The 11,355-nt window shown below is 36.9% G+C and overlaps 1 pseudogene; it reads left to right on the forward strand.

Moving 5' to 3' along the window:
- The first annotated feature begins 4,946 nt into the window (after window positions 1-4,946).
- On the forward strand, window positions 4,947-9,426 carry LOC131481951 (large ribosomal subunit protein uL23-like; annotated as a pseudogene).
- The last annotated feature ends 1,929 nt before the right edge of the window (window positions 9,427-11,355 follow it).

An 11,355-nucleotide genomic window follows, 5' to 3' on the forward strand; every position in this document is an offset into this window, starting at 1 on the left:
AAAATGTCATTGGCATTTTGGTAAGAATACTCTTTAAATGGTTGATCATTTTGGGTACCATGGAAATTTTAACAATATTATTTCTCCTGCTCTCCAAACACAAGATGTATCTTTTATTTCTTCTTTTACATATTTAGTCACTGTTCCAGACTGTTCATCATAGACATATTTAACCCCCGAGGTTGGCACCATGGCTCAACAGGCTAAGCTTCCCACCTTCAAGCACCAGCATCCCAAATAGGCACTGCTTCATTTCCCAGCTGTCACTTCCAATCCAGCTCCCTATTTACGTCTTAGGAGAGCAGTGGAGATGGCCCAAGTGCTTGGGACCCTGCACCTGCATTGGAGACCCAGAAGCGGCTCTTGGCTCCCAGCTTCAGAACAGCTCAGCTCCAGCTATTGCAGTCATCTGGGGAGTGAATCAGCAGATGGAAGCTATTTTTCTATTTCTCCCTCTCTCAGTGTATCTGCCTTTCAAGGAAAAAAAAATAAATCCTTAAAGAAAAACAAGAAAATATTTTACCTCCTTGATTAAATTTCCAACTATTTTTTGTGATGATTGCAAATGTGATTGCTTCTTCATGTTTTTCAGCTGATTGTTAGACGTATAAAAAAATGCTACAGATTTTCTTATGCTTGTTTTATATCTTACAATTTAAGTGAATTTGTTAGTTCTAGAAGATTTTATTTGGCAGTCTTTAGGGATATATAATATAGTATAATATAATATAGTATAAATTGCTCTTAAATCTCAAAAGAAAACATTAATTTCTGAGAGTTATCAATTTCTGACTTTTGAGTTTACAACTTTTGTTTCTTCAAAAGTAAACATCACCTGATTATCTGTTTTCCATTCTCTATGTTTGCTTGCCTTGTGCTATTTTTCTTTTTCAACAAAGATATATGAATCTTATCAATATTTTCTGAAATAAATACATTTATTGTGAGGGAGGGGGGGTCCAGAGGTGGAGCCAGGCTCGGACCAGAGAAAGCTCTCCTCCCTGGTCCCGAAGGACGTTTATTGTTCTTCTGTTTCTGCGGACCACTCAGGGCTTCTGGTTGTCTTTCCGATGACGTTGGTTTCTGCACGGTAGTGTTTGGACTTCTTCCATCCCCTGTGGAAGCTCCGCTTGGGGTTGGGTGACCTCAGAGTACTCGGCCTCCGAGGGCATCCAATTCCCTGTGGCCTCCTTGGCAGTTGAGATATAGTCCTTGTTGCTCGTATTAATAGTTTGTGGTGAAGGTCTGGGAGTCTTCATGGTTGGGATCCAAGCTTCCTCCTTACCACCTGCTCCACTCTGGAGTGCCCCCCTGCTCCACGCACATGACCTCCTGTTAAGAGGTTGTCAGGATCGCACCCGATTCCCCCCTCATGCATTGGTATAGTAGTTTTATTGTTGTTTAGTGCCGCTTTGAGTCTGTTATCTATGAATTACCAGATTTGATCTTGATAGGCTATATTGTACTTTTTTCTCACTCTTTTTATGGTCCTGAAAGATTTCCCTGCACTCCCCCTCCCTCACAATGACCATCGGGATCGCTTCGAAAACCCCTCACAGCAAACAAACAATCATACAAACTAAAAAAACAAACAAACAAACAAAAAAACAAACCTAAAATAAATAAACATAAGAAAGTAGAACTTGAAATCTGACAGGAAAGAGCTGGCATGGATTGGCTCATGCCTCGCTGGGTGGGTCACAAAGATTAGTTACTCCTCACCATGGTGTTGAGGATTTTCCTGCACACCCCCCCCCCAAAAAAAAATGTTCTGCACCTAAAATGTTGACATATATCTTGTTAGAGTTACAAGCCAGTCTGGATTATCCTAAAATCTGCCAAGATCAGCAAAATTTTACTTCAACACAACAACTGGCTAAATACTAAGATGAAATGGACACGAAACAGCTGAATGGTGCCTTATGGCCATTTTAAGGTATAGAGCAGCCGGTCCTGTATATGAACTAAAATTGAAATGTCAATGAGCTAATCATAGGTGGTGGCTAGGACTTGTTTTCCTTTTTTTTTTTTTTTTTTTTTTTTTTTCTTTTTAATACACTGGCTACTCAAAACCATGTCAATTCCATAACATTGCAAATTGCTGTTGATGTTATATTGGGACTCTTAATTGACTGTGATGATATTCTGCCAGCTCAAACTTCGGACCAGAAAGGGTCTCCCCAAGAAACTGTTCAACCCATCTGGACAATAAGTAGCTGGACTCTATGCTTGGTATATGTTTGCAATGAAAGAATCTTGATTGAATTTGAACTGTAATGCTGCATCAAGGTGGAGGAATCCACTGGGGGGAGGGGAGGGGGAGGGAGGGGGGGATTCCCAGAGCCTATGAAACTGTCACATGATGCAAAATAATTAACAATAAAAAAAAAAAATTACAGTATGTGCAACCTGGGCCCCAAATGATAAAAAAAAAAAAAGAAATAAATACATTTATAGCATATTATATATTTATACTGTCATGACATGGGCATTTATTACCATATATTTCATGTATGTAATTCCACCCACAAATACTTGTTATATAATCTTATAAAATATCTTTACTATTATTTTGGCATGTAACTCTGAATCAGGCTATTTTTTCCCTAGTTCTGATGGATTTTTTTATTTGTCGCACGTTGTATTAAATGTTTATTAGATTGTTACTATTGTTATTTTTGTTATCTAATGAGAAGCAGTTTACAAGATACAATATTCAACAGTTTTGTTTTTCATTGACATTGTTCAGCATACATTTGGATACTCACTGAATCTCATTCCAGGGATCCAAAGTGAAGGGCAAGTTGGTATAGCCAATCATGGCCAATAAATAGCAGAATTGGGATAAGGGAAGAGTCCATTTGATCTCATGTTCTTTCTTAATAACATACTATGAGTTAAACACACTTCACGGCATCATGAGAAAACAGTGATGTTGATTATAACAAATATATGCTTTTTGACTGCATATGCAAACATACAAGGCTGCTTCAAAACATTCAAATAGATAATATTGCAAAATATTAGGAGTTCTATAGCATAAGCAGATGACAGACACAGTTTAGGCAAAGAGAAATTCCAAGTACTATATACATTAACATAAATTGCAGGATTGCTTGATAACTCTCTTCCCCCTGGCTTTCTTATTTTCCCTCAAAAGAGACTTTAGTTATATAATTATAAAATGAAATGCAGCACGAAGAGTGATTTTCCATTTTATGCCATCCACTGATTAAGTGATTCTATTTCAGCAATGTCAACAATCATTAAGAAAAGTCAGAGATTAAATACTGTATAAAAACAAACAGACTAAGCAGATGAACAAATTGCTTTTTACAACTTGCAAATATTCAGTTATGGAATTTTACACCAAAATTAAAAACTAATTCACCTGTAAACAGCAACACCAGAAGCTATAGCACTGCAGTGTGTTTCCTGTAGGCCTCAAATTGCTCGTAAGTGGCAAATGTACATTGTATGCATATTTATGGTTTAGACTCTTTAGGGGATCATTGTCCTACAGAATCACCTTGAACTCTTCAATTCGGTGTTGAAAAGTCTAGAAGTGACTCATAAAATACCACTATTCAACTCACCAGAGCCTTGCTAAATATTTAATAAGAAATTGTTAAAAATCCAATTAGCATGACATCATGATCTCTTTAGAAATTTTTGTGATTTTCTACTATTTAACTACAGAAAGATAACTGAATTTTTGTATCTGATTCGGTCACCTAACAAACTAACCAAGAATTTGCTTAATTCTAGGTAGATTATTTATCACACTCTTTTTCAGTTTTAAGAAAATAGTTCAAAGAAATTTGCCCAGGATGATGCAGGCAAAAATCAGACTCAGATCCACTGATTTTTAAATTATATTTGATTTATTTTTCTAGATAGAAAATATTAACTTAATGTTATTTTCAAAACATAGAAAACATGACAAAAATATTAAGTTAACCATCAACCGTACTTCTATCAACACTTAAAAATAGCAGCTAACATACATTCCAGTTAGCCTTTCAATAAATGTTTACTGTGAATTTACCACATAATGAATATTGTGCCAAGTGCTTTTAAATATATCAGCAAGCAACAGTTAATCCTCATATTCATAGTACTGACAGCCTTTTGAAAAAGGAAGATGTTGAACAGTGATTAAATTTGGTGATTCTGAAACACTAGTTCTGGAGAATCTGGAAGCATTCAATCGAAATTCTTCAAATCTTTGGTTTAGAAAGGGCTTCACCCAAAGAACCACCATCCTCTCCTTCCACTGGAATAAACACTCTACTCAAGCAGAGAGGATTCAATGTCATTTCCAACACGTGGTAAGCATGAATAGACAGTTACTGTGTACATATTCTAAGTGCAGAGAAGCAAGATTCAGGGAAAACAAAGCTGTTAAAACGTGAAACAAAAAAATTACAGGAAATCTCAGCAAAATGTTAAGCAGTGATGAACATAATCATATTTATATTTTCTAGATCTTTCTTTAGCTATATGATAATAGACATGCTATGGTCAAGACAGGCACAATGAGCCAATTCAGATGTCACTGAAGTAACCTACGTGAATGATAATGGTAAAGCAGACCAGAGGATGGCAATCAGATGGAAGAGAAGTGAGTGAATAAATTAAAACAGACAAGAAACAAAGAATGGAAAGACAGAGAAGTAACACAGAGGAAAAATTGAAGTGGCAGAGAGACAACTCTTGTAATAGGCAAGAGGGAGGAAAACTATTTTTAAGAGGAAGACTGTGGATTGACAAATTTAGTAAATGTACAGTCACAGAATATTGTGTTAAAACATATACTTCCTCTGTGAAGTCAGAGACATCTTAACATGCTGGGAATGTAGGGAGAATCAGAAATAGTGGATATCAGAGGAGTGAGGTAGACAAAATTATAAAAAACAGCTGTGGATGATGCAAAGCAAACGAACATGGACAGAACACTTAATATTGGTAACCACAGATTCATAACTACACAAGTTTAGTCAGACAGTGGGGTTTGCTGACAGAAAGAGCAGGCAGGGCAAAGACAGAGGGGAAGATCCATGGCTACTGTTTCCAGAGATTTCTATCAGAAGCACAAAAGATAGGACAGCATGTGTTTGAGGTTCTTCCTTGCCTATGTCAATAGCTCATTTCTAAGTAGTATTCCATTGTACATACATAATATTGTTTGTTTAACCACTCACCAATAATGGGCAGTTGCATGTAGGGGGGCTTGAGACCGCTATAAATAATGCTACTATGAACATTAGCGTACAAGCCTTTTCTTGGGTAGGTAAATAGAACAGGAACTGTGATAACTGAAAAGCACATGTTTAAAATTTCAAAGAAATTTAATTATGAAAGTGTTTCCTAAAATGGCTGTATTATTTCTTACTCCCAGCAGTAATGTGTTAGGGTTCCAATTTCTACACACTCATGCCAACACGTGGTACTGTCCATCTTCTCTGAATTACAGCCATTCTATTCAGTGTATACTGGCATCTCTCATAATATTTTAGATGTGTTTGGCTGTTTTCCTGCTCTCTGACTAGAATGGTTCCATTTTTAATTCAGCAACCTGCTCTGATATCATCAATCAACTTCTGCTTCAGGAGCTCATGTCTTAGACTGACATCATGTGAGTACATTCCTGCTCCACACTAGAAGTTATTCTCAAAAGTGTGCCTTTCACTCTTTCTTTTCCTTTCAATATCATGTCATAATTTCTCTGTTAAGAGCTGGACAATACGATGCTGGACGCTATGCATGGTACATGCTTACAATGTAAGAAGCATGACTGGATTTGAACTGTAACACTGCAATAAGGCGGAGTAATCCACCACGGGGGGAGGGTACGGGGAGGGGTTGGGGGGACCTCAGATCCTGTCAAATGATGTCATAAAATGAAATGCAATAAAAAAAACCCACTGTTTGCTCTTTGCTTCATATTTCAACTTTTAAAATGGCATTAACATGAGCCATTGCCTATCCAAAAATACTCAGGTACCTTTATACCAAAGGCTTTTTTTTTTCTTGATGCCCCAGGTACCACTAAATTCCTCTTGTACTAAAATAAAGTTCCACAGTCCTGCAGCCTGAGGAGAAGATATGTGGCTAAGAAAAATATCCATCATTGTCTTTTGGTAACTACCTCTTTGTTGGGACACCACAATCACCTTCATTTGTTTGAACCTCCATTCCTTGGAGGTAGAAGGGAATGATTTCTGGTATGATAGAAATCATTGTAGGGTGACCCTTCCCATAGTGAGAAGCCATGCCAAGTAGAACCCTGACACCTGCTGGCTTCTTGTTTGGTTTGGTCATATTGATCTTTCATTGCCATCAAAGAGTTAATTGATCTGTAGTGAAGAAAGGAGCTCTCAGTAGCATAGCCCTCACTATTGATTCTTCCTTTGTCCATGAAATTTATTCATCTTAACAGAGTTTTCCCCCTAGGACCAATAAGTCCTTTTAAGCCACAGATTCAGGTGATTTTCCATTGAGTAAAAGTTATTTAATACAACTTATTTTCTAATTCTACAACTTATCTTCTAATTCTGTTTAATATCTGTTATTTCCATATCATTATCCTATCACCTTTACATTTCATATCTTTTATTTATATTCCAAGAAAGTAGCTTAAAATTGTCTTCTGCATAGCTCATGTAATTTCCTAAAAAACTCTTTTGCTTTACATCCTTCTTAATCTGATCTTACAACTTAAAGTTTTTCATTTAATTAAAGTGCCATCTATCTCCTTCTCGCTGTGTGTCATTCAGGATACTCTTTCGTTCTTCCTAGTAGGATGTCTCTACATTTCTCCGACCTTTCATCACAGAGGAGATGAAATGCTAAGAATTTAGTTAATGCCATAAACAGATGCTACTAAAGTACCTTTGCTCTGCCATCCCATTTGTGTAGATGCCCACATTGGCTTTAACTCATATTTGAATTAGAAGAGATCTGCACAGGCCTAGTTTTCACTCACTGCACACCTGGTTGTTTCTGGAATTTCTGCAATCTTTAGCCTGTCTACTGCTTTATGTGCCTTACAGTGAACTAATGGCAGCTCTGACCAAGGAGACATCATGTGTCATTTCTTCCTCAATGTGTGCTTGCATGGCTGTGGCAGGTCAGTTTTCTCTTGAGGCACACATCCTTGCCTATCTGAGAAGGGCACAGAGGAGAGCTGCCGCCAACTGGTATACCATCATAGAAAAGGTACTCGGGAATCAGTCGTAAAATTGGTCCAAACCTGGAACAATTCATCTTTTCTGTCTTTATTTGTCTTAATTAATGGTAACCTATCCCACCTCACCAATCAGTTTTGGAATCTCAAGGGCTCTTCCACAAACTTTTAACACACACATAGCCTAACACATTTTCCTTAAAGTCAGAAAAACAATAAGCTAATATCATAATTAATTGCCATAGTTCAGTAAAATCAATGCAATTATACAGGAAAACAAAATGACTGGTACAAATATTGGCAAAAATGTGGTTTAAAAACTGTTACATGTTTCTTGCAAACACAAGAAAGTCAATGATAAAACTATAGCAAATGTTAAGAGAATTGTCATCCCAGTTTATTTAAAAACCAGATGAATAGTTTGGCCCACTCTTGATTATTTGAAACGATATACATGTGTATAGATATAAGAATATGTATAGGACAAAAATATTGCTATGTCAATAAAAATTCTTTTTGTATAAGATTACAGTTTTCCTTCGTGTGTATTTTCCAAATGTCCTGTAGCAACCAGGCATTATTTTTATAATAAAAAATAAATTTTAAAATGATGACATGACAATGAATACTAAAGCAGTATTGCTTACTCCATTTCTATGACTCATTTTGGAAAAACATTAAGAAAGCCCTGCTTTAAATAATTTAGTAATTTTTGTCTTGCTTTTTAAAGATTTGTATATTTATTTGAGAGGCAAAGTTATAGAGAAAAGAACAATAGAGAGACAGCTCCTACAGCTGCTGGTTCACTCCCCAAATGGCCACATCAGCCAGGGGTTGTCCAGGCCAAAATCAGGAGCCAAGAGTTTCATCCAGGTCTACAACGTGGGTTCAAGGATCCCAGCACTTTGGCCTTTCCTCACTGCTTTCCCAGGAACATTAGCAGGGAACTGGATTGGAAGTGAAGCAGCCAGGACTTAAATCAACATCCGTACAGGAATGTGAGTGCTGCCGTAGAGGCTTAACTCACGTCACAACAGCATCAGCTCCAAAATAATAATTTGGTTTAAAATATTTATTACTTATGATAGAGAATTTAACAAAGAATATCTGAAGAATAAAGCTGATTAAATACAAATTGAAAAATAAGAACAAGACAAATCCATCATAAACATCTTGCTGACTGGCATATAATGAGATTCAGAGATTAATAATAGAAAACCATTTTAACCCAAAAAGTGTAAGTTAACTTCACACTGAGATGAATTGCAAATAAGACCAGAAGTTCTGTTGAATTCTCTCTTCTGTCTTGTATATTCCCTTTTCTACGTGCTCCTGAGTAGCCAGAGACTTCATGACACTTCATGAGAATTCAAATTATTTATAAAGCTGAATGGGAAAATAACTTTCCAAGGATCTCTCAAACTAATACCAGAACAGATATCTAGTGTCAACTTCTTCAACTGAGGTATGCAATTTTAAGTTAGCTAATATTTGTTAGACCACATCAAATTCTCAAGGCAATTATAAATATTGTCCCTAATTTAGTTTCCTAACACACTCAAAATGTAAATATCTTTTTCCCAGGATAGATTTGAGGATACCTAGGTTCTAGCTAGAGGCTTGTTCAAAATGAAAAGGTGGAAAATCCAGACTGGTGTAATAAATAAATAAGGAAAATAGGGGAATTACGGTTGAGACCACATGAGAGTACTTCTTTGAAATTATAATTATGGTAGTGAGTCTCCTTATTAAGGAAACCCCAAGAACTGTGACAGATGCCAAGGACACATGGTTGTTTTTGTTTTTTAATAGTTTTTTCACCAAGATGGTGAAGACAGAGCAGACAAGGAAGTAGGCTACTGCCCCTCCCAAAGCTGAAACCAAAGCAAAGGCTCTGAAGACCAAGAAGGTGGTGCTGAAAGCGTCCATGGCCACAAGAAGAACTTCATACCACCTGCCTTCCTGAGGCTGAAGACACTCTGCCTGCGGCAACAGCCCAAATACCCTTGGAGAATGCTCCCAGCAGAAATAAGCTTGACCACTACGCCATCATCAGGTCTCCCCTGAGCACAGAGTCCACTATGAAGACAGAAGACAACCACACACTCATGTTCACTGTGGACATCAAAGCCAACAAGCACCAGATCAAACAAGCCGTGAAGAAGCTCTATGACATTGATGTAGCCAAAGTCAATATCCTGATCAGACCTGAGGAAGAAAAGAAGGCTGGCTCATGATTATGATATTCATACAACTATTATGTCCCCAATAAAACTGGGATCATCGAAACTGCATCCATCTTCCAAATTCTAAATACATGTTTTTCACTATTTAAACATACATACATTTATAGGCTCTCAGTTTATCTTCATAGTATTTATAGTCAAATTAGAAAGAAAATCACCAGAATTAATTTTAAATAGTGGAAAGGACTACAAGAAACTTGGTTAAGTAGGGATTACGCAGGTAAAGAGTGGGCAAGACCCTGCCTAGCAGATAACATATGCTACTTATTTGAAGACTCAGAGACTTCCAAGAGAATGGAGAGCTAGCTGTTTTGCAGGTAATGGCAGTAGGCAAGGCTGGAGGGGTGCATGAGGCCTGATCACAAGGGAATCCATATAAGCACATTAAGAATATTTTATTTGATCTTTACCTGAGGAGCAAAATAAAGCCCAAGAGTTGTTTAAGACAGCAGCACAACTAAGTTCTTTTCTTAAAGACCATGTCACCACCCATGCTTGCAGAGCAAAGATGAGAAAGTAGAGGTAACCTCTGCTGCCCTTTATCTTCCTCCTGGATCATTAATTCCTAAAAAGGTCTTCAGGTTATTTCCTCTGTGGCATTCTTAGCCATGGAGTTTGAAAGGCATTTATCCCACCTTAACTCTAGGGGTGAGCCTTGACAAGTTACTCCGAACAACAAAATTGATTCTTCTGACGACAACCTTGGTTTAGAGAAGTCCCTGCAGTGACTGCTTCAGACAATAGGACATGACTAAGATTGGATGGGAAAGGCTCTTTTCTAGAGATCACTGGGAAAGAAGATAGGTAATTGTTCCATGAACATTTCTAGAATAATGTTCTCTCTTCCCTAAAATTACTGACAAGCATTCATGCATATCTAAGAACTCTCAGCCACCTTGTTGGACAAGATAAGCCTGTTTCAAAATCAAGACAAAGTAAGAGGTGGAGAGACTAATTGTAAAAATAAATAAATAGGGGGAGGGGTGGGGTGATTCCCAGTTCCAACGAAACTGTATCACATAATACAATGTAATCAATGAATAAAAAAATAAAATATAATAAATAAATAAATAAATAAACAAATAAATAAAGTGATATTGTTGCCATTCTCAGTTTTAGAGCCTGAAACCTACTCTGAGCTAAATTTTCCATGTGTAAAACAATAAAACTCTTGATCGCCTATATCACTTCTCTATTTCTTGCTACCAACAGATTCTTATGGTGATATCGCTTAGGAGATCTACTCTAGGACAGAGATACCATCAGCAGAATCAGGGTTTGAACAATAAACAGGGATAAATGTGATAAATTTGAGATTTAAGTAAGATTTAACAGAATCGATGAGGGATTGGAGAAAGATAGAAAGGATAATTTCTATATTTTTGGGATGACTGAAGAAGAACCAAGGCTTAAGTTGAGTTTGGTTGAGACAGACCATGGAGACAATGACCACAGTATTGTCCCCTTTGAGTTTAAGGACTCTCTAATATGTGAAAATACAGGAACAATAATAAAATAGTTCTCCACAATACATATTCCTGGCTCCATTTCTGTCTTCTCACTCCTTCTCCACAGATGTAAAAGAGCAAGTCTATATCATCTGTTACAGCCATCCTATAGTCTCTTACAACCATCCTATTCTCAGACTAGGAATCAAGAGTGATAAAAACAACAAATAGCAAGATACTATTTAACAGGAGTCAAAGGAGAGTCCTTCCATCCTACAGACATGGCTAAAGAAAATAGGAACTGTTTGAGTATAAGAGCTTCATGGACAGAGTAAGAGCTAAACATGAAAAAGCCTGAGAACAATAGTCAACTGCTAATTCCAAAGAAAGGAAAGTTTTAGCTGATAACCAAATGAGCTCATATTTTTTTTTGTTTTATCTCTTGTGTATTAGTCCAGGCAGGAAAGAAATT

The sequence above is a fragment of the Ochotona princeps genome, chromosome 14 (genome assembly GCF_030435755.1).
Source record: "Ochotona princeps isolate mOchPri1 chromosome 14, mOchPri1.hap1, whole genome shotgun sequence".
Taxonomy (NCBI): Eukaryota; Metazoa; Chordata; class Mammalia; order Lagomorpha; family Ochotonidae; genus Ochotona; species Ochotona princeps.